This window comes from Caloenas nicobarica, chromosome 20 (assembly GCF_036013445.1).
Source record: "Caloenas nicobarica isolate bCalNic1 chromosome 20, bCalNic1.hap1, whole genome shotgun sequence".
Taxonomy (NCBI): Eukaryota; Metazoa; Chordata; class Aves; order Columbiformes; family Columbidae; genus Caloenas; species Caloenas nicobarica.
The window spans coordinates 5,730,841-5,751,168 of record NC_088264.1 but is presented as its reverse complement, the minus strand read 5'-3'; positions in this window follow the sequence as shown (position 1 = coordinate 5,751,168).

Genomic DNA, 20,328 nt, shown 5'->3' with positions numbered 1-20,328 from the left:
CAAAACATTTTGGCTTTTAATCTTAGCCTCTCAGGAAGCAGCAAATCCCTTTTCTCTGTTTACTCACACATCCTTAAAACGTGAATAATGATATGGAAATGTTTACTGAATACAAGAAAATGCAAGTATCAGCCCCAAAGCGTTTGCTAGGCACATTGCTTCATTCAGAGCAGCTCCTGATGCTCCAATCAAAAATAGCACCAGCTTTTTGAAGTGCCTGTTGGTTGTGCTCCCTTTTAATCAAACACCAGCTTAGGAAACAAGGCTGCTCCAAAATGATTAATATATCTGCTCACAGGCCATGTTTTTTCCCTGTAACTGAATTTTAAGGCAATCAAAATACGATTAGCCGCGGCTCCCTTCAAATATAGCCTGCAGCAGATGAGTTAATCAAGATCACACTTGCAGCATCTTTTACCATGGGGCTGTGCCAGCCCAATTACGGCGAGGACATGGGGACTTTCCCTGAAAAGCCTGAAGAATCAGGTGTGTCTGGTTGGGTTTCTTCTACCCTTTCTCCCTTTGAGTGCCCTGGTGCTGCTCCAGTACCCACATACCGCTTCTATATTTTTTTTTTTCTTCTATGTGGTTTTTAGTGCTCCTCGATCTTCCTAGACGACCCTTTTTGGTAGGTCAGCATTCACATCCTGGAAGCCTCCAACCCTGGCGGTGACCACCTCTCCCTTCTGGAACGTGGCTTCTGGAGCAGAAATCAGCCAGTCTTAGGTGGGTACGGTTTTGCTGAGCTGTCTTTTGCACGCCATTACCTGGTGGGGGGAGAGGCAAAATTGTTTTAATTTCTCCGAGTCTGTGTTTTTCTTTTTTCCTGGGATGTTGATATTGGCCCGTTTCTGCCTGCGGAGGATGGGAAGGGATGGTCCCAGGGAGGGAACCAGACGCAAACTGCTGAGGGGGTGATTTGCCAAGCTCTGCAAGATCTTGTGTTACCAGAGCAGCCCCGCTTTGCTCTCTCCAAGCGTCTCCTGGAGGTCCAGCATCTCCTCCGGTGTGGTGTTCAGAGAAGTCCTGGCTGAGACCTACGCTTGCTGTTCATCAGCTGCGTTGTGAACTGGTGCAGAGATGTAGAAGAGGGGCTGGAGGTCCTTTGTCCTCTCGAAGGAGGCCACGGCTTGCTCTGGAAAGGTGCTGGAGCCCAGCCCACTGGGAACAGGTCAAGTGTGGCTGGTTGGTATAATAGTTTTTTGTGTGACCCAGATGCGAAAGCTGGTGGAGTCGGGAGGGGAATCCTGCCACCATGGATGTTGGTAATTTGGCTTTAGCTGAGCCAGTATTTCATCCCGCTTGTTCAGTTACTGATTAAACTGAGGACAGTCGCTTAGGAAGTAAGTGGAAGCTCTTGAAAGGGAAGATCTCCATAGGTCTGCCTGGCTTCCCTGGCCAGCTGGATGCAGAGTCAGGACCGGGGCGGCTCCTGAGCGGGTCCTCCACCCACAAGGGGTTCACCTGGCTCTTCAGCTGGGACCGACCACCTGTGTGCAGCGCCCGTTTTCACCATTCTGGCTCCTTCAGCTTTGGAATTGTGTCCTGACTCACTCTGCTTGCTGATAAAGAAGTCAGTCCATCTGCAGGATTTGCATTATGGAGAGACAAATAGCTGTTCTTGAGGTCACGTAGATTATGGCAGGTATCAGTCACCCATCTGTATGCCTAAAAGCGTCACTTGTTAATTGCCTGGTTCGTGAAGAAATGATGATGTCAATTTGCTCCTTGTGACCCTGCTCTGAGCCAGTGCCGGGTGTTTTGGGACTGTCCCCTACTCTTGTGCAATGACCTTGGATGAGAAGGTGTCCAGCCCTGCTGCTCTCTGCACTGAAGTGTCTCCAGGATCTCCATCCCCAGTGGGAGATGACGTGGATCAGAGCCTCTCCCAGCTGCTCCTGGAGGTGCCTGGCCTGCATTTGGAAGGAATGAGATCTGGGGCTGGGTGCTTCTTGTGGGTTAGTCCCCCAAAACCTGTGGTGGCCTTGCATGCAGAGCATGCATGGCTTGACCTCAACAGGAACCTGTCTGGATGAGGAGAAACCCAGGGGTGGAGGGGGAATCTGGGTGGGGAAATCCATGTTCTGTGAATTCTGAATGAGCACCGGGGCTGCTGCTCTTCATAGTCTTGTAGGAGGACCCAGCCCTTTGCCTGTCCCAAGCCTTCTCCCTTGCTGCTCCTTTCCTCCCATCCCTGGTGAGATGGTGCAACACTTCTGGGGTAGCAGTGCAGGGGGGCAGCTAGGCTTTACCTCAGCCAAAAAATGTATGTTTTTCCTCCATCCTGGCCTGCCCACAGGCTGGCACAGCTGGGTTATTTTGCTTTCATAAGCTGCATTATGTAAGCTCCGTCTTGAGTGGGGCTGCGGTGCCAACTTGGACTCCGCAGCGGGAAGGAGCCGCATTCCTCTGCCACTGGGTTTAATCCCTGCCTCCAGCCACGGTCGGTTTGCTGGAAGGAATCAGAGAGCTGTGCTGAGGTTTCTAATCCCTTGCCCCAGGTGGAGCCAGCTTGTTTGTCCTGCTTTCCTTTTGTCAACAGGCTGTGGCCACGACTCCTCTTAGCAAGCCCTTTCTTGGCTGCCAGGAGGGTTGGCCCAGGCATGCACACCACACCTGGGGACCTTCCTCTCCAACCCTTGTTTGCTGAACTCTCTGTGCTCTGTGGCTTAGGTTGCACTTGCTCAGAAAGGCCGGGGATGCTGGAGAAAAATGGAAGTGGAGACTTGTACAATTCTAGCCCCAAAAAACACAGCGGCGAAGGTGGGTTGCCAGGCTGGCGTGGTGAGCAGGTAGGCTGCAGAACTCGGGGAAGACCATGTCAGTGCCAACAGCTTCTCCATCTGTGCCACCACCGACTGCCCTCCCAGGGTGCCATGTCCATAGGATGTGACCATCAAAGATCTGGGGGAGCCCTGGGGGCCCTGCACCCCAGGGGTCCTGTGGCACCAGCCTGGCTGGGTGTAGGGTGCAGGATAGCAATGGGTGCTTGGCAGGGCGCTGGTTGCTTCCCCAGTAGAATTTATGATCTCCAACACCCCATTTGGCTGGGCATAGCTCAGGTGGGTTCAGAAGGAAAGGTCCTCTTTCTCTGCTCGTGTTTGAGATGAAGCTGACAGCGGCAATGCCTGGCTGTGTGTTTTCATGTCCCGTGGGTGGATAAGGCACTAGACTCCACAGTTTTTGCTGGCAGCTTTCCCCACTGCCAAACATGCTGTTAAAATGAGAATTATTAATCAGATACAAGTTTGGGCTGTTTTTTCTTATCACAAAGCTGGGTGGCTCAAGCCCTTCCCCATGGCTGATGGAGATGCTGAGCAGCTGGCTGAATTGCCCAGCTGCTTCTGTCCTGAGCCGAAGCTTGGCCAAAATGCCTAAAATATTGGGAGAGACAGTGAATAGGATCCTCCTCCCCTACTGAGCTGAACCTGTTGGATTCTGGAAAGCACGCTGGCCAGCAGGTATTTGGTAAAATGCTAGGATCAACATTTGCTTCAACCACAAAAAGCAATCTGTTCAACACCTCTCCGTGTTTAGGGGATCCTGAGCAAGCCACCAAGTCTGAGGTGGGAACAGCCGTGCCCAGCGCTGTGCTGTCTGGATGCCGTTTCCATTTAGGAAGCTGCCTGGGAACAGCTGGGCTTAGAGCTGGGCTTAGCCTGTCTCTGAAACTTAGAGGCCAGGGCTTCAGCTGGCTGCATCACCGAAAACTATGCGCTTGCTCTGAAATACAAGATATTTTCAGCCTATTTTCCACCCAGACAGATAACACATGCAGGGTGATTAACTGGCTCCATTTTTTCCAGCTCCACTTGCGGTTGGCTCTCCTGGCAAGATCTCCTTCCGCTCTTTAAAACGCTTTCCCCGTAACATGGATGCCTTTCCTGCTGGCACGTAATCGTGCCAGTGCTCAGTGGGTGACACCGTCACTGTGGGCTGGAGAGCTATGAGTAAGCATTTCATTAAGAGAAGAGATTGCTTCGGTGTGTTAGCTTTTTATCTGTAATCACTCTAGGATGAAGAAAGCTGTTTGTGAAGCTGGCTGGGGAAGGAGGTGGTCTCTGGCAGGGCTGTCTTCTGCATCGTTTGGGGGCTGTGACCCATGTACAGGAGCCAGGGACACTCCATGGATGGCGGTTTGGGACCAAAGAGCATCCTAAAGGTCTGCGGCATGCTGACAGTCAGTGCCATGGAAACGTTCTGGTCAGAGTAAGGTGTTTCATCTTGGTCATTTGGTCTCTATTTTCATGTGGAGGGAGGGAGCACAGAGTCTGGGCTTGCTGGGTGAGCTGGCGCTGGAGAAGGTCCTGAAGCTTGAAAGATAGGAGCTTGTGCTGGAAGATCTGGTCTTGGTAAAACGGACATCTCTTTGTGAAGGTTGAGGTGGGGGAAAGGCGCTGACTCCCCGTGGGTTCTGCAGAACACCTGCAAGACCAGGGTGAATGGGTTTCTAACGGGCTGTAGCTGAGCTGGATCACTCCCAGCGTGTCCATGCAAACAGCGTGACCCATGGGACATCTTGGGTGAGAGCTCGTGACATCCTAGCCCGAAGACGTCTCTGACACCCAGCAGCTCCCCCTGCTTGCCTCTCCCTCCTATCCAGCCAGTGGGAGCTGCTCACATGAAAATGCTGCAATACTTGTCCTTTTTTTGCTGTGAATAATGTCAGGCCTTTTTCTCTGTGCGCTATTGAAGCAGCAGCTGTATTTCAACCAGCTGGCAGCTCTCTGGGAGGAGACCAAGTGTTCTTAGCAAAGTTGTGCCAGGTCTCTAGCTGGTGGAAATCAGTGTAATTCTGAGCTGCTTTATACCAGCTTTGAACTGAGCTCCCAGACCAAGGCTTTGGGGGATTTTTGGGGGGAGGAGAAGCGCTCTTTGTAGAGGTGAAATAGTTAGGTGTGCTGTTAGTGGTGTCTGATGGAGGAGGAGGATGAGCAGTAGCTGCTGCCAGACAGGATTTCGGTTGTGTGGGGAGGTCTCTGAGCACTTGCTGTTCTTGTCCTCTTCTGAAGCATGCAAAAAAACCAAACCCCGAACCCCAAAAAATACTCTTCTGTGTTTGGAGCACCCGGAGCTGTGTATGTGTGTATTGCTCCACTCTGCTCCTGCGTGCTGCAAGACCAGAGCACCAGCCCTGCCAAAACATCCAGCCCTTCTGGGAAGCATCCATGGCACCGTGTGCTCGTCCCGTGGGATGCACAGTGCCTCCTGCTGCCAGGTACCGCGGGGCAGGCGCCAACCCTTCCTCCGGGCTTGGGAACAGCTTGTTTTGAACATCAGTGGCACGGAAAGCAGGAGCAGATGTGGCTGCGGGCACTGCTGGCCCGTCTCCCTGGCACGGGCAGGAGTGGCTCCTCTGGCACTGCTGCCTGCAGGGACCTGCCCCGGTGCTGCCGACCCCCGAGACGTGCCAGGCACCCCAGCTGCTCTGTGTGCTGGATTCGTTAAAACAGGGTCTTCTCTAGATGCTCAGCTCATCCCTTCCACCCCTCTGCTCTGTCCATCAATGGGTAGCTCAGCATGGAAGTGGGATGAGAAAGATGTGAGGGACCAGAGAAGGCTGGGAGGAACTGGAGGGGAAGGAGCATGCTTGGATGAGAGGCGGGTTTGTAAATTTTTTTTTTTTTTTCTTTTTCCTTTGGGCCATTTGTTATAGTCTAGTAATGAGGAAACATGCAACCTTGCTGAGTAAAGAAACCCTGGTTGTTTTTTTTTTATTATTTTTTATTTTTATGTTGCCGTTGTTGCACCCATGTCCTTGTTAGAGCCCTTTCCTGTTACATTCAGAGATTTGGCTCTTAGTCCTGAGGAATCGTGGGGACCTTTGCTGACAGAGGCACTGTGTCTGTCCTCCTGCTACCATCAGAGCTTTTTCTCTGCTTTGCACCTCACTCTGCCCCTCATTGAAAGAACAAGCGTCTGTGTCCCAGCTGTCGCAGTCCCCATGCCGGGTAGGTCCAGCTTGCTGTGCCAGCGAGGACTGAGGTTGCTCCTCTGAAGCAGCACAGATGTGCCCTCAATGCAGCGGCAAGTGGAAACAGCAGTGATGGGAGCAGCGAGGGCGAGAGGAAGGCACTGAATAAATCATGCCCGTGGATGGCTTTTTCTGCCTGACTTGGTTTCTTTCCACTAGGAGCTGTGCAGAGTTTATTTTATTGGACATTTCTGTGCCATCTCATTTTGTTGGGTGTGCTGGGCTCAGGACTCATTTGCATGGGTACGCTTTTCCAGTGCTGTTGATATCTGCCGATCTCAGATTGCTTTCCAACCATTAAACCCTATGTGGCAAGAGAGAATTGAAAGAGAGGAAGACACCTCATTAATTTTTACTCCACCCTGCGTCCTTCCCATCTCTTTCCTCTTGCGGAGGCAGGGAGGAATATTGTTTTTTGTCGCCCTAGGGGGAAGTGAGATGCAATTTAATTGCCTCCCAGCACGTAGCACGGCTGGTGGAGTCAGAGGCTAAAGGATGCTGCGCTTGGCTGTCCCTGCATGGCACTGCAGGTGGGATGGTGTGCCCTGAATTACAGCCTGGCCTCTGCCAGGGCTGCTGCACCGATGGAAGTGGAGTGGAATTCGGGCAAGGTGCTGGGTCACCTCCCTGAGCAGCCAAGTCCCCGGTGTCGGTCACAGTGAGCCATGGCTCCTGTTTCTGCCTTAGGGCAGAGCCACCAGCCTGATCTACCAGCCTGCTGGGCAGGCTCCCAGTTCAACCTCCTGCCTTCCTTGGTCCCGGGGCTTGCAGGATGCTCGCACAGCGGCCAGCCCAGTCCCAGCTGTCCATCCCCGTGGGGGTGGCCGGGTGCAGGGAGGTTCCCAGGGGAGGAGGAGGATGGGGAGCCACCGAGTAACGAGGCAGGCGAAGGGCAAGCTCGTTTCTGTGGTCTGTCATCAGCGGGAGCGATGGAATGATTAACTTGGTGGGGAGGTCGGGGAAGAGAGGGCGCTGGGAAGAAGTTTCTTGCCCACTGCTGGAGTGATCCTATGTGAGCAGCTGGCTGTGGGCTGTGGTTTTAACCCACGCTAGCACATGGCGCTCAGCCCTTGCTCCGGCTTCTCCTGACTACACATCTCCAGGTTGGCAGCAACCACCTCCTCCTCACACCCAGCTGTGTGTGGGGCGGGCTGAGCCCCAGGCATCCCCCTGCAGCCATTTACAGCTTTGTGTAGAAATCAGCCTTCCCAGGGTAAATTGTGCCCTAGCGGGGCCATGTCCTTTGCTTTTTGGTGTTTTGATTTGTTTGTTTTGTTTTTGAGTCTGGTGTTATTTCCCAGGTGCCATAGCAGAACATTGCTCTGCAAAGCTTCTCTGTATTTAAAAGCAAAAGCGAGGCATAGGGCACACTTTTTAGCTCCCCAAATACATTGAGATCAAAGGCAGTTTGCAAGGACAATGATGGTTATTGCCACCTCCCAGGGTGCCAGCGCAGCCTGGGATCAAACAGCCACATGGTGCATGACCCTGCTGGGTCCCAAGTTGGCTCCGGCTGCTGTCCCAGGCGTGGGACAGGGATGGGGATGGCCAGGAACTCGTTCTGGTGGAGAGGCGTGAGCTTCCAACCCAGCTCTCAGCTTCCAAACCACCTGATGGTGCTGAGAGCAGCCAAGCAAGTCTCGGGCAGCAAAGTCCCCCACTGATGAGCATCTACTTTCCTTTTCAGTGCCCCCAGCTGACGTTTTATAGGAGCTGCAGATGTTTAATATCCAAGGGCTTTGTTGTTTTTTTTTTTTTCCCAGAGTGGGCTTTTTTCTAAGGGAGTTGAGAAGGTGAACAAAAAGCATGATGATGCTCTAAAAGTGATTGTATTTTGTTGTAGCTAAATCTAGCTGTTGTGCCAAGCGGAGATTTATTTCTCAATGAGATCATCTGCAGGAAGATGGATTGTGCTTTCCGAGCAGTAGTGGTAGTATTGTGGTTGCTGGGCTGGTTTCAAGTGATGGGCAGGGCAGTGTTTGTCAGGAGACGTAACGCCTCTCTCAGATGCAGTGGATTGCTGGGAGAAAAACAGGCAACCTGCTGGCACAAGGGAAAGAAAACACAAACTGTATAAGCAGAGATGTGGCCAGCTTCAAACTAGGTATGCGGACTAGCTTTGCTCCTGGTCCGTCCTCGGTTTGAAGGTTTCTTGTTCAGACATAAGATGGATTTGGGCCAGCATCTTTTTGGGGTTTTCCTAGCTGTCTTGCTAGAAGATAACTCCTTTCCCTGCTGACTTTAAGGACTTGACACCTGTAGTTTATCCACCTTAATTTTCCCTTTGTAAACAAGGCTGATAAAAGGAGATAAAACGTGTACGGTGCTTTTCCTAGCTTCCCACTCCACGGTGCTGGGGAAGGGGCATACTGGGTGGGAGGTGACCTGGCTCTTGGGAAGGCAGGCAGGGATGGGGATCTGCTCCAGGAGGGATTACTGCAAACACCTGGTCGAGCAGACAGTGGCCAAATCCCGGCTCCTCTGCTCCGCTCTTGGAGTGACGTCTGGGAAAAGCGGGGAGGTGATGAACCCGATCCTGCTGCAGCGACGCAGCGTCCGGGAAAACGCTCCTGGGGGTTTTCTGTGGAAAGGTGACTCCACTTTCTGTAGGTGTCACACCAGGGTGAAGCAGCAGCAGCAGACGGAGGAACAAAGGTGCCTTTGTGAAGGTTCCCCTGCCCTGCAGAGCTGCCTGGCCCTGTGCCTGCCAGGTGCCTGGCTCGCTACCGACACCAGAGGTTTGGGGGAGGCTGGCTGAGCAGCCACCAGCTTCCCAGAGCCGAAATTTCGTGGTAGATCTCTCTCACCTAGAGATGCAGCAGCCTGATGGGGCTCAGATGGGGTAACGCTTGACATTACCAATGAGGCCAGCACCTTCCCTCCTAGCCCACCTCGATGCAGCTGAGATGCTTATAGCAGGATGGGTGGCCTCTCGAGGTACCGCGGTGCAATAGCGGGGTGCAGACGTGCCCGTGTAGACAGGCTGCTTCTGAGGATGGGGCAAGCATCTGTGTGGGGATTTGTGGTGGGCAGGTAGGCACGCTGCCAGCTCAGCGCTGCCGCCAGTCTCTGACCTCGGGCGCCGATGTCCTTGCTCCCTCCTGTGACAAACTGACCTCCGCAGGGTCACCCCCACGCTGGGCTGAAGGGAACGCTCGGGGACCCACGTGCACGCGTGTCAGGACTGTATACTTTGCTCTGGAAAGGGAGGAGATGAGTCCCTCCAAGTCTAGAATGCACCCTTAGAAATGCCAAATTCTACCCCAGGGATGGAAAATTCCCATCCCTTGGGATCTCCAAGCAGCTTGTTCCACCAGCATGAAACCCATTTAAAATCCATCTCCCTTTTTGGGGGTAGGAGAGGATGCATCGATCTGTAAGCACAGGTTTTTTTTCTCTGGTTCATTGCTGCAGGGCAGGTGGGGAATCAAAACCATCTCAAACATCTCCCCCTTCCCTGCGATGCTGTTTGCATCGCAGGTTGTTGCCCCTGTTTTGGAAAGCCCCTGGGACTGTGAGAGTTAATTCTTCGTCCTGGCTGCTTTCCTCCTAGACCTCAGCAGGAAGAGGGATTGTGCTAGGCAAGGGGCACCACTGCGTAGGGGGAGGAGAAAAAATGTAAAGCTTCGTGTTCAGACCTTTTACCTAATTTCCAGAGGTTCAGACCTGAGGGCCATAGCAACGCGGGGTGATTGGAGGCACCGGGCTGTGCTGGGCTGCCCTCCCAACAGCATCCTCACCGCTGGGACCAGTGTTGGCTTTCTGCCTCCCCCTCATCCACGAGACGAGCTCCAGGCTTGCAGTTGTGCTGCTTTTTGTTTGGTTGGTTGGTTTTTCTCCCCAGCGGATTTGTCTTTGCTTGGTTCAAGTGTGTTTTCCCTGATTTCTAGGAGTTGCTTTAAAAGTTCCCAGCACTTGTGAAATCAGATGGCATCTAGGAAGGACTGTGCTTGTGAAGACCTACTTAGAAATTAATAGGGTGGTTAAAAACCCAGAGAGCTGTCCTATTATGTTTGTATAGCCATGTAGAAGTGAGAGGGGGTGGCACTTTGCAGTGAGGGAACAGTTTGGCCTGAAGGAGCCTGAGTCCAGCAATACTTTACTGAGCTCAAATAAGCCTTTGCAAAAATATCAGGGATTCCTGCAAACCAGAAGCAAAGACATGACTTTAGGCAATAAAAACTGCAAAACATTCTCGTTTTGCCTATACCTTGCTAATTCTTCTTTTGGATTGATTAGTTTTCTTCAACTACCAAGATCATCTCCAAGTGCAGTCAATCTTAGAGAAACATCACACAGTGTCAATGGGGTAAAGACCCAATTAAACTTGGATCTGCTCCCTGTGGGTTTGCTGAGCAACAACCACTTGCTCTGGTGACACTGTCCCCTTTTATTCCTTGGTAGTACACGATCTGGTTGAAGATGTCCCTGTTTATTGAAGGGGATTGGACAAGATGAGCTTCAAAAGGTCCCTTCCAGCCCAAACTATTCTATGATTCGATGGTGCAGCCATGGGCTAAGTTTCTGCAGGTCATTGAGATCAAATCACCCGCAACACTTCCACAGCTGCTCTTCAATGCAAAATTACATTTTAATCCGAAGATGTGAGCATTTCTGACAGTGCTGAATCTGTTAGGGCAGCAAGTCACTGGGAAAGGAAGCAATAAAAGTGGTTAGAAGCAAAAGCACGTGCTAGGGAAAGGGTGGGTATTGTGGGAGCAACTGTGTTGATTTAAATAGAGCTAACCTGTATTTCCCAGATCTTCAGGATCACTCAAAGCTTCAGCAGAGCAGCTATGTTTGCTTGTGTCTGTGTTATGGTTCTTTTGTGCAATAGGCAGCATCTTCCTTTGATCCTTGTTCCTTGATGAACCACAAGTTTAGCAAAGCACATGCTTAAGCAACTCACTGGATCCACTCAATTCCCATTATGATTCCCTTTTTCAGGGGGAATAGTTTTTCAACACAAATCTGGCTGTGTTTCTGTTCTTCCCAGCCCGTGCATGGCAGCCTGGGTTTACGGGTCCTTTCCTAGAGAGGAACACATCTTTCCGTGTGGGTTATATATTTATCTTTGAGTCAGAATTAGTATTTAAGAAAAAAGAAGGTCGATATACTCCAGACAAAGCTATCTTCGTGTTTTCTGGAGACTTGCTGTGCTCAGAAGCTTTCTGTGCATCCCTGTAGCATTGGAACCCTGCCACAGAGCAGTGAAACACAGTTTATCCCTGGGGACCTGTGTGCAGAGAGGATTAGCTTCCCTGGGATTTTAATAAGCCACAGAATTGGGTATTAGGCTGTCTGCATTATTCTAGTACTGTAATTTGTGTATAAAGAAATCTGCAAGTTTTATTCCATTCATCTCAGAGCAGAGCTATGGTTATATTTCTATTCCTATGTGTTCTTTGAAATTAAGATTGTCCCTTCAGCCACATCCTACTCCAGTGCTCATCAGCCAGCTAATGGTCCGATACAGCAGCTCTGCACAAACGCATAGCTCTGGATTTGGGGCTGAATAGCTTTTTTGGGAGGAAAACAGTTGCAGGAGAGCTGCTGTATGAAATGACCTTGTGTCACATTATTTGGGAGTGATTCTCCACCAATTTTCCTGTCCTAATTTATAGGGTATTTATCATGCGCCACCAGATTTGTGCAGAAGAGCCTTGAAAGCTTGGAGCATCTCTCTTTTCCCAGGGGTCTGAACCTGCAGATGCGTTTCCCTTGCAGGCGACAAGCAGCCAAGAACTGGATTGCTCACTTGCATTCAACTTTCTGTTCTTGAGGAATCATTGGAATATGAATAGGATCCTTATCAAACCAGGTTCATCCAAAGGACAAGGCCATATTAATTGTTTGCAGAACTCCAGCAAATAACACAGCATTCCTCCCGATTCCTTCTTTGCCTGCTTTAAAGTCCAATGGCCAACTCAAGCAGAGGCCACAGGGCTCAGCAGCGGGGGGTGACAGCTTTTGGCAAGTGTTGGGCTGTGCCCAGCTTCCCAGGTGGGATGATCAAGCACTATGGAAACAACTTCTGTCTGGAGCCTTTAAATTATGTCTAAATGGAGAGGGGAGACCTGCTGTGAACAAGGCTTTTTCCTTGAAGCCATTTACCATGCTCTGGAGTAAGGTGAGGAAAATTGATAGCAATAACAGTTATAAAATAGAAATGTGGGGCTTGGCTCCCTTCCCAGGCAAGGACTGGCGGCTGAAAGGGAGTACAAGAGGCCAAAAGCTGTAATGACTTTCTGTGCCCCAGATAAAAAAGCAAGTGACACAGGGCATAGCCAGAGCTCTCAGCACCTGACGTTCTTAGGGACAAGGTTTAGTGACAATGTTAGGTTAACAGCTGGACTTGATGATCCTGAGGGGTTCTTCCAACCAAAATGATTCTATGATCTCCATTCTTCTGGAAAGTCCTCTTTGGTCAAGCTGGTCATCTGCCCAAAGAGGAGAGAAACATTTGCAAGTATCTTCTTTTGTCTCAGTGCACACTAGCTGGCCGAAAACCCTTGTTATTCCAACCAGACTGCCTTGTCCAGCCATCGCTGCTCTCCAGAGCACTTCTGGGTGCTTTCTTTGCTGATGGGCATCCAGGGATCTGCCCCACAAGGCACGTCACTGCTGCGGCTGGAGGCTCGGAGCTCACAGGGAAGGGAAGGCGGGTGCTTGCTCCACGTGCGGCATGGCAAAAGCTGGTGTTGATGCTGGCCATGCTGCTGGCTCACCACAAGGGCTCGTGTCTGCAAAACTGCAGTCTAGGGCTAAATTTAAACACCAGAATGTAGCATTTATAAGCCCAGAAAACAGCCCAGCCCTCGTCTCCAGTGGCTGCCTCTAGCCAGCCCTCCCTTTGCCGAGGAAGGAGCTTTTGTTTTCCCTGGTTTTTTGTTTTCCTTTTGTTTTCCCTTTTTGTTTTCCCTTTTGATTTCCCGGGCCAGATTGGAATAATAACACCAGCGAAACCCTCCCTGCCCCAGCACAATGAAGCAGCGCTCTCCGTTCCCAGATGTGCAGGAGGGAAGTGCCCAGCGTGTCTCCTCCTGACGTTTCCCTTCCAGATGTGAAGCGGCAGGGAGCCGCAGGCAGCCCATCGTCAGCCGAAGGAGGACTGGGGAGTGCAGGCGGTTGAGTTTGCTTCTGGAAACTCTCTGGATCTTGCTGCTTGTGCTCAAGGGAAGCGGTTGGGCTGCCCTGCCAGATGTTCAGTTGGTTTGCGACACCCTGATGGGCTCCTTCTGTGCTGCAGTGAAGAAGCACTCCTTCAGCAAAGGTGAGGATGCCTTCCCTCCCAAACACATCTTCCTCCTCAATCAGCCCTTGGTCCCCATCTCTTCCTCCTCAAACATCCCTTGGACCTCGTCTTCTCCTGAGCAACACCAGTGAGGCCAGACTCTATGAAAACCCCTGCAAACAACTTGATGGGACAAAGCCCCATCACCAAAAGACCCATCACTTCTCAGCCCTCGTGTCCCAAGGGTGGGGATCAACGTGAAACCACCTCATGTGTGAAGCCTCGTGCCAAGGTCATGACAAGCAAGTCCTAACTGAGCTACGAGCCCCGTGGGATGAATTTGGAGATTGGAGCCTGCCCCGCTGGGCCAAGAACAGGAGTGTTTGGGGTTTGGCTGGCCCACGAAAGGTGCCTTTATGGGGCCGTGGCCCAAGCAGAGGGATGCAGGTAGCGCAGGACGGGGCGGCCCGTGGGCACAGCTGCCTCTCACGGTGCTGGCGGGCGATACAAACCAGGGCCCCCCATCCCGTGACCCGGTTTGGCTGTACCTACCCGGTGGAAAATTCCTGCCCATGGGCAATGTCCTCCTGCCTTTATTTTTAAGCAGTTCGCTAAGGACGTGGCTAACACACAGAGATAATAGGTGCTGACAGGAGCCTGGCTGTTAATTGGGTTTTTTGCCTGGGCTTACATGATATTTGTAATTAAAGGCAGGTGGGAGTGGGGGTTGGTAGAGAAAAGGGACCAAAAAAATTACAGATCTGATGGAGAGATGGAGCTTGCAGAAGGGTTGAGGCTCTCAGAGAGAGCGAGAAGGGATGCTTACACTGAAAATCAGCATCAAGATTACTCATACCCACAGCATCAGCATGGGTCCCCTCCCAAAACAGTGATGTGTCAGAGAGGCTGGGGACAGGGTGTTCTCATATGTGGGATGGAGATCCAGACCCCGCATGGTGTCAGAGCTGATCCATCCCCATGTGGCAACAGTGCTGAGCAATGGGAGAGGTCACCTTAAATCTGGGGGGGGGTTCATGGCATTTTCCTGCTGTCCTTCAGAGGCTCTGCTCTTCCTTCTCACAGCCTTCCCTTTCTCTTTTCCTCCTATTTTTATGCAGCAGTACTCACTACCCATGTTCACAGAGCCCACCCAAATGGGGTCGATGCTGTGCTAACCCTTTGCAAATAAAATAATTTATTTCCCAAGCTTTTTCTTTCCCCAAATTGAATTTTCCACTGGGTAGCAGAGGTGCTTTGTTTGGCTCTTTGTTTACAAGGGAAAAATGTACACCAGGGAAAAAAACCCAGTAGGTGTAGGTTAAATTTCAGCTTGTTTCTCTTGCCATGAAGGAATGGTGCAGGTGTCTCAAGCTGAAGATGTACACGAGTCTCTGCAAGATTAGATCTTGTAGTTTGTCTTCCAGAATGTGTAAATGTATCTAAGGGAAACCTTTGCCCTGGTGGCAGCTCAGGATCGTTCCCAGCCTATCTCAAAAAGAAATATTGAATAAAAATAGAAAGATTTAGACATGCAAAACCCTCCAAAAGATGTAAACAATATGTCTTGAGAAGGTATGTTTTTAGAGCAAATTGGTGAGCAAGCGGGAGCCCTGTGGAGATGCTGGACATCTGAAATCTCATGCTGGAAGACGTTACACAGATGAGCGTAATCCAGGTGGGGCACCAGGTAAAGTTTAACTGTGGGTGATGCTGTTCCAAAAAGGGAACAGGATCCGCGTCAGGGAACGGGTGAACATGACACAACCGCTGGCCTGTAACTCAATCGGCTCCCTGCATTAGCTGCTCCCTGCCCGGGGACCTCGCCAGCCTGACGGCTTCTCGGGGTGTCACTGCATGGGACGGCGTGTCCCCGGGCATGGGCCATCGCTGGCGGAGGGATCCAGAGTGACGGGAGGGATCAGAGGAGCTTGTACCACGGGTCTGGGGACAAGGGGAGGGGTGGATATTCCTCGGGTGCAGCCCAGGTCCAGCTGCTGCTTGCAAACCCTCTCTGGCCTCAGCTTCAGGCTCCCAAATCAGAAATAGCCACTTGGCTGAGAAGCAAACATCTCCCCGACCTCCCTGTGCTGGCTGCGGGTAACAGCCTGCACCCATTCACAGATAACACCGTGTGTCCTGCCAGCATGTCTGCCTGCTCGCAAAAATATATCCCGCATGGGCTTTTTGCCCCCCTCCCTTCCCTGCCGCTCGGGGGAGGTTGTTTATTGCTGGGCGTAGGGAAACCGTGACCTCCGCTGCCTGCTGTCGTCTCCGACGTGTGCTGGCGTGCCGCCGGGGACACGATCAGGGGACACCCACCGCTGTGCGGGGATAACGGCAGGGCAGGACGCCGGGGTCCGGGTCTCACTGTGTCCCCCGATGCAAGGGCAGGGGTGTGGGGAGGGGATTTTGCAATCACAACAAGTTATATGTACGGATGGCTTCTGCTAACAACCTTGAGACGGGGGCTGAGTATTGATGAGCCCAAGTGTGAGACCTGGGGAGTTAGGAATGGGGGTGAAATTAGTTAATATGGTAGATGAGATTCTCAGGGACATGGTTTAAAGGTGGACTTTGCAGCGTTAGGTTAATGGTTGGACTCCATGATCTGAGAGGTCTTTTACAAGCAAAATTATCCTATGATTCTCTAAAGCTGCGAGGTGAGGATGGGGAAGAAAAGCTCCTGCTGCTGCTTTGGTGCTTGTCTGAAGTGGCAGAGGAGGAGATGACGGGGACCCCCTGAGGGTCAGGTGCTCTCGATGGGTGGGGATGGGCTCCCCATGGCATGGGGGACCCCTGTGTCCCCCGCACCCAGCCTGGTCTGCCTGCAGCTCACAGCTTTGCATGGGAGTGGCAACAGGATGCTCAGAGGGCAGACAGGATGAGCTTGGCTGTCTGGCTTAGCAAAGCAGGGAGCAGAGCCTACCCCCGCATATATTCTTCAGCTGAGACCATCGAAGAGCAGTTTTTTTTTTTTTATTTTTTTTTTTAATCCCAGGCCATCAGTTTAATTTCTTTCACAAAGGAGGACACAGCCAGGGGAGGCAGGGCCTGGCGCAGCCGCCCTCTGCGGGAAATGGGGTGGGTTTCGTGCCACCCGCCGGTTTATTTGTATTTTTAGAGCGTGCCGCAGGCAGGAGGTCACCAAAGTGAGTGAAATTCCACCCCGGAGTGGCTCCCTGTCCCACTCCTTGGGGACAAGCTGGAGCCAACAGCTGAGCCCGGGCTCAAGTGTCCCAGCAGAGGGAAGGGGCTGGGGGCAGCTGGCTGGCTGGGTGGAAGAGCTGGGGACCAGCAAGGCGGTGAGCAGAGGGCAGCCCTCCCACCGGTGTCATGCCTAAAAGAGCCCCTGGGAGCCAGGGTCTGGCCGTGCCACGTTGGAGACCCCGGCCCAGGGTGGCACGGGGTGCCCGAGGGCTCTTGGCGCAAGTGATGTCAGCGGAGGATTCGTTTGGTAGAACGGTGGGTGCCATTCCCTGAGGGATGCTGAGACTGGGACAAACTGGGGAGAGGTGGAAAATGTCGAGGAAGAGGCCAGGGTGTATCCTGCTTGCTCAATGGAGTGATGAGTTGGCAATGTGGCGAGTCAAGAGCTGAGAAGTGGGAGAAAAAACCTAGCAAATGGGAATGTGTGGGGGCTTAAAATGGCACAGCACATCTCCTCAAGAACATACGTCAGGTATCTTCTTCATCATCTCCAGCAACAAGGGATGTATCTCACTAGGGCTTGGGCTTGACAGTGAGTGAGTCAAATAGAGGAAAATCGTCACTTTATGACCTAAACCTGAAATAAAGAGAAAAACTGTCCCCTGGGATGCTGACCTCACCAGAAAGGGTAGCAAGAGATGCTCCAAGAAAGAGCAGAAAGTGTCAGATCCTCACTTTTTAAGGCAAACAATCTGCATAGCAATTAGGGCAAGAAGTGCTGAGAGTCATTTTTTCTGAGAGCTGCTCTTCGGGAGGCGGGAAACATCTTTCTCTGCTTTTTCTGCTGATGATCTAGAAGATGGTTTTTCTCTGCCTGAGCTACCCAAAAGTCTGGACTCACCCAGTTCAGGTGGTCAGAGCACTCAGTCGCTCAACTGGAGTGAATGCGCCATGGTGCAGCACTGTTTTTATAACTTTGTAAGGTTTTGGTTTGGTTTTAACTGGCTTTTCTTTTTTTCTTCAGTCCATTGAAGGGAAGATTTCCAGGCCTATAGCAGTTTGCTCAGGGCTTCTTGGAAATTAGGCCAAGCTGTCGGTCCCTCGGATGAGGGATGAAGCAGCGTGTTTGGAGGCAGCAAAGCTGACAGTGCAGCACGTGGCCAGAGGAGCTGGTGAGCCTTAAGGACACTCTTACTGCTTCTGCTGGGCTTTTCTCCTGCTCTCTTTTGGTCTCAGACTTGGGGACTCTTTTCCAAGACGTCTTTCCCTGGGGTGGTGGCACAGGATGATGTGATAAGGAGATGGTGGCCTGGTTCTGCTGGGCAGGAGATGCCCCTGGGTGTGCTAAGCCCCTTCTGTCTGTCTGTGCTGGGAGCAATGTGTGTTTTGTTCTTCTCTTCTCTCTTCTCTTTTTCTTCTCTTTTTCTTCTCTTCTTTTTCTCTTCTCTTCTCTTCTCTTCTCTTCTCTTCTCTTCTCTTCTCTTCTCTTCTCTTCTCTTCTCTTCTCTTCTCTTCTCTTCTCTTCTCTTCTCTTTCTTCTCTTTTTCTTCTCTTTCTTCTCTTTCTTCTCTTTCTTCTCTTTCTTCTTTCTCTTCCTTTCCTTCTTTTTTCTTTTTCTTTTTCCTTTTTTCCTTTTTTCCTTTTTTCCTTTTTTCCCTTTTCCCTTTTTCATTTTTTCCTTTTTTCCTTCTTTCCTTTTTTCCTTCTTTTTTCCTTTTCTTTCTTTTCTTTCCTCCCCCCCCACCTTCTTCCCAGAAACTCATCTTTTTTTCCCCCAAAGCAGGCTGTTTCCCTAACAGCAAGTGCCCAGCAGCCAAGTGCTCACTTGCTTTCCCTCCTGCACAAAACTTTCCGCTTGTGCTTTTCATCTTTCCAGCAAGGGAAGCGCCTGCGGGAAACGTCTGCCCTCCTGTGTTCAAAGTCCCTTCCAAAGAAGAGCCAAGGGTGCACTGACCTCACAGAGTAAATATTTTCCATGACATCTCCTTCCGACATCTCCTGTCGGGCTCTGTACCTAGAGCTGCCGCAGCTCCGGGTTTGCAGCCAGCCTGCCTGATGTGGGGAACGGGGCTGCATTCTGCCCTCTCCTTCCTTCCCTACACGTCCCCAGGCAATGTCACTGCAAACTAATAGCCTCAAGGTTTTAATAACCCCTCTGGGCCCCGCTCCAGGGACTCTGCTGGCAAACGAGGTGGCTCGTGGGCCAGTGCTGCTCCCCATAGATGCTGAATCCTGCCGGCTTGCTTGGATGGTTTCTCCACCACCTCTAAACCACGGCTGTGGCTCTGGGCTGCTGCCGAGCCAGCCGGGATACTGGAGCCAGCAGCCTTAGGGCAGGTGTGAAGCATCCGTGGGCCAGAGATGGGATGCAGGGAGGTGGGGTTTTTTTATCAACTGGGAGCAATTTGTCACCAAGCAAAGGTAACCTCGCTGCTCACCCCTGAATGGAAGGGGGTGGATGACCCAACAGATATTTTCCACCTCAAGCCTCTTACCGTTCTTGCTGTGTTGTTCCCCCACAGGCTTCTTCCTCTGTTTTTCTCAAGGGGACAGTCACATCTGGCACTGATCAGCAGCTGGATTTACAATGCAGATACTGCAGAGCTCAGGGCTCTTCATGGTCAAGGTCTATTTTATTCGCAACCATAAAAATTCAGTGGTTTTCCCCCACTATTTCTTCACTAGAGGAGATGCTGTGGTCGTTCTCCTGCCAAGGCTTTTCAAACCACGTGCACAGTCTCTGGAGAGGAGCAAGGGCATTTCATATAGGATTGGATCCTTCCCACCCTCCTCTTGTGGAACATGGAGAAAACACAATATACTGCCAGAACTCATGCCAAGCACGTGGCACGCACCAGGCAGTGTCAAAAAAATGCTCACATCTGCCTCACAGGCAGCCCTGTGCCTTCTGCATTGTCTGTCTAGCGAAAATTACCCCAGCAGTTTGCTGTGGGCATTTCAGAGCCCTTTATTTCTAGGGCCACATCTTACCTACAGGTAAAAGTGCCTCTGCAGGCGCAGCAAGAACAGCTGTGCCCTTGCTCTTGGTCCCTCCTCTCCAGTTTGTGTAAGAGATACCAGTGTTTCCCAGTTCTTCTGCATGGGAGAAGTGATATCCTTATTTATAGAGTTACTAGTGCTGGAGAGAAAATTAATACTAAATGTCTATTAACCTGTGCATCAAATGCGCAGGCTGCTTTCAATGAGCTGGAAAAGAGGATGACCTAATTTGCCTGTGCATTGAAGATGCACATGTTGCTGGCACATTTTTGCATGTATTTTTGTCTGTTCTTTGCAGGAGACGTATTCTGGCTCTTGAGCAAGTGCCGCGCTCCTCCTTGCAAACACCGGGGTGGATCTCTGCTCCTGGGAGGATGTGTAGGCTGTTACGGCGCATCCCACCCGAAGGCGACAGCTCAGCGTTGAGGGAAATGGGGCTCTGCTGGACATGGCAGGCTTTTGGGGGATGGTGTTGCATCATATTTCAGCGGCTGACGCTCATCTGGATGTATAAATTTTGGCTCTCCTGGAGGCCTGGGGCTTCCCTGGGGCTGCTGCTCTGGCTCCTCACATTTCTGGGGAGAGGAAGCTGTGGCCAACCTCACCGTAAACACAAATTAGCTGGTTTTTTTGGTTGCTCTTTTTTCTTTTTTTTTTTTTTTTTGGTTTTGTTTTGTTTTGTTTTTTTGTGTGTTCAGTCTGAACAATAAAACATCTGTCCCTGAGCCCAGCAGCTGGACCAAAATGAAATGACGTTAGCATGAATTATCCTCTGGGATGGGGCGGCTGACGGGAGAATGGTGCAGATTTTTCTTAACACTGAATAAGAAATGAGAACAACAGCTTGGTTAGGTGCCTCGTGTTCCCGGAGAGGCTGCAAACAACCCACCTGCTTGAGCAGTTTGGGCTGTTGTACATCTCTGCTCCAGGTACCAAACATCAGCCGTGGGGTGAGTGCGGGATATGCAATAAA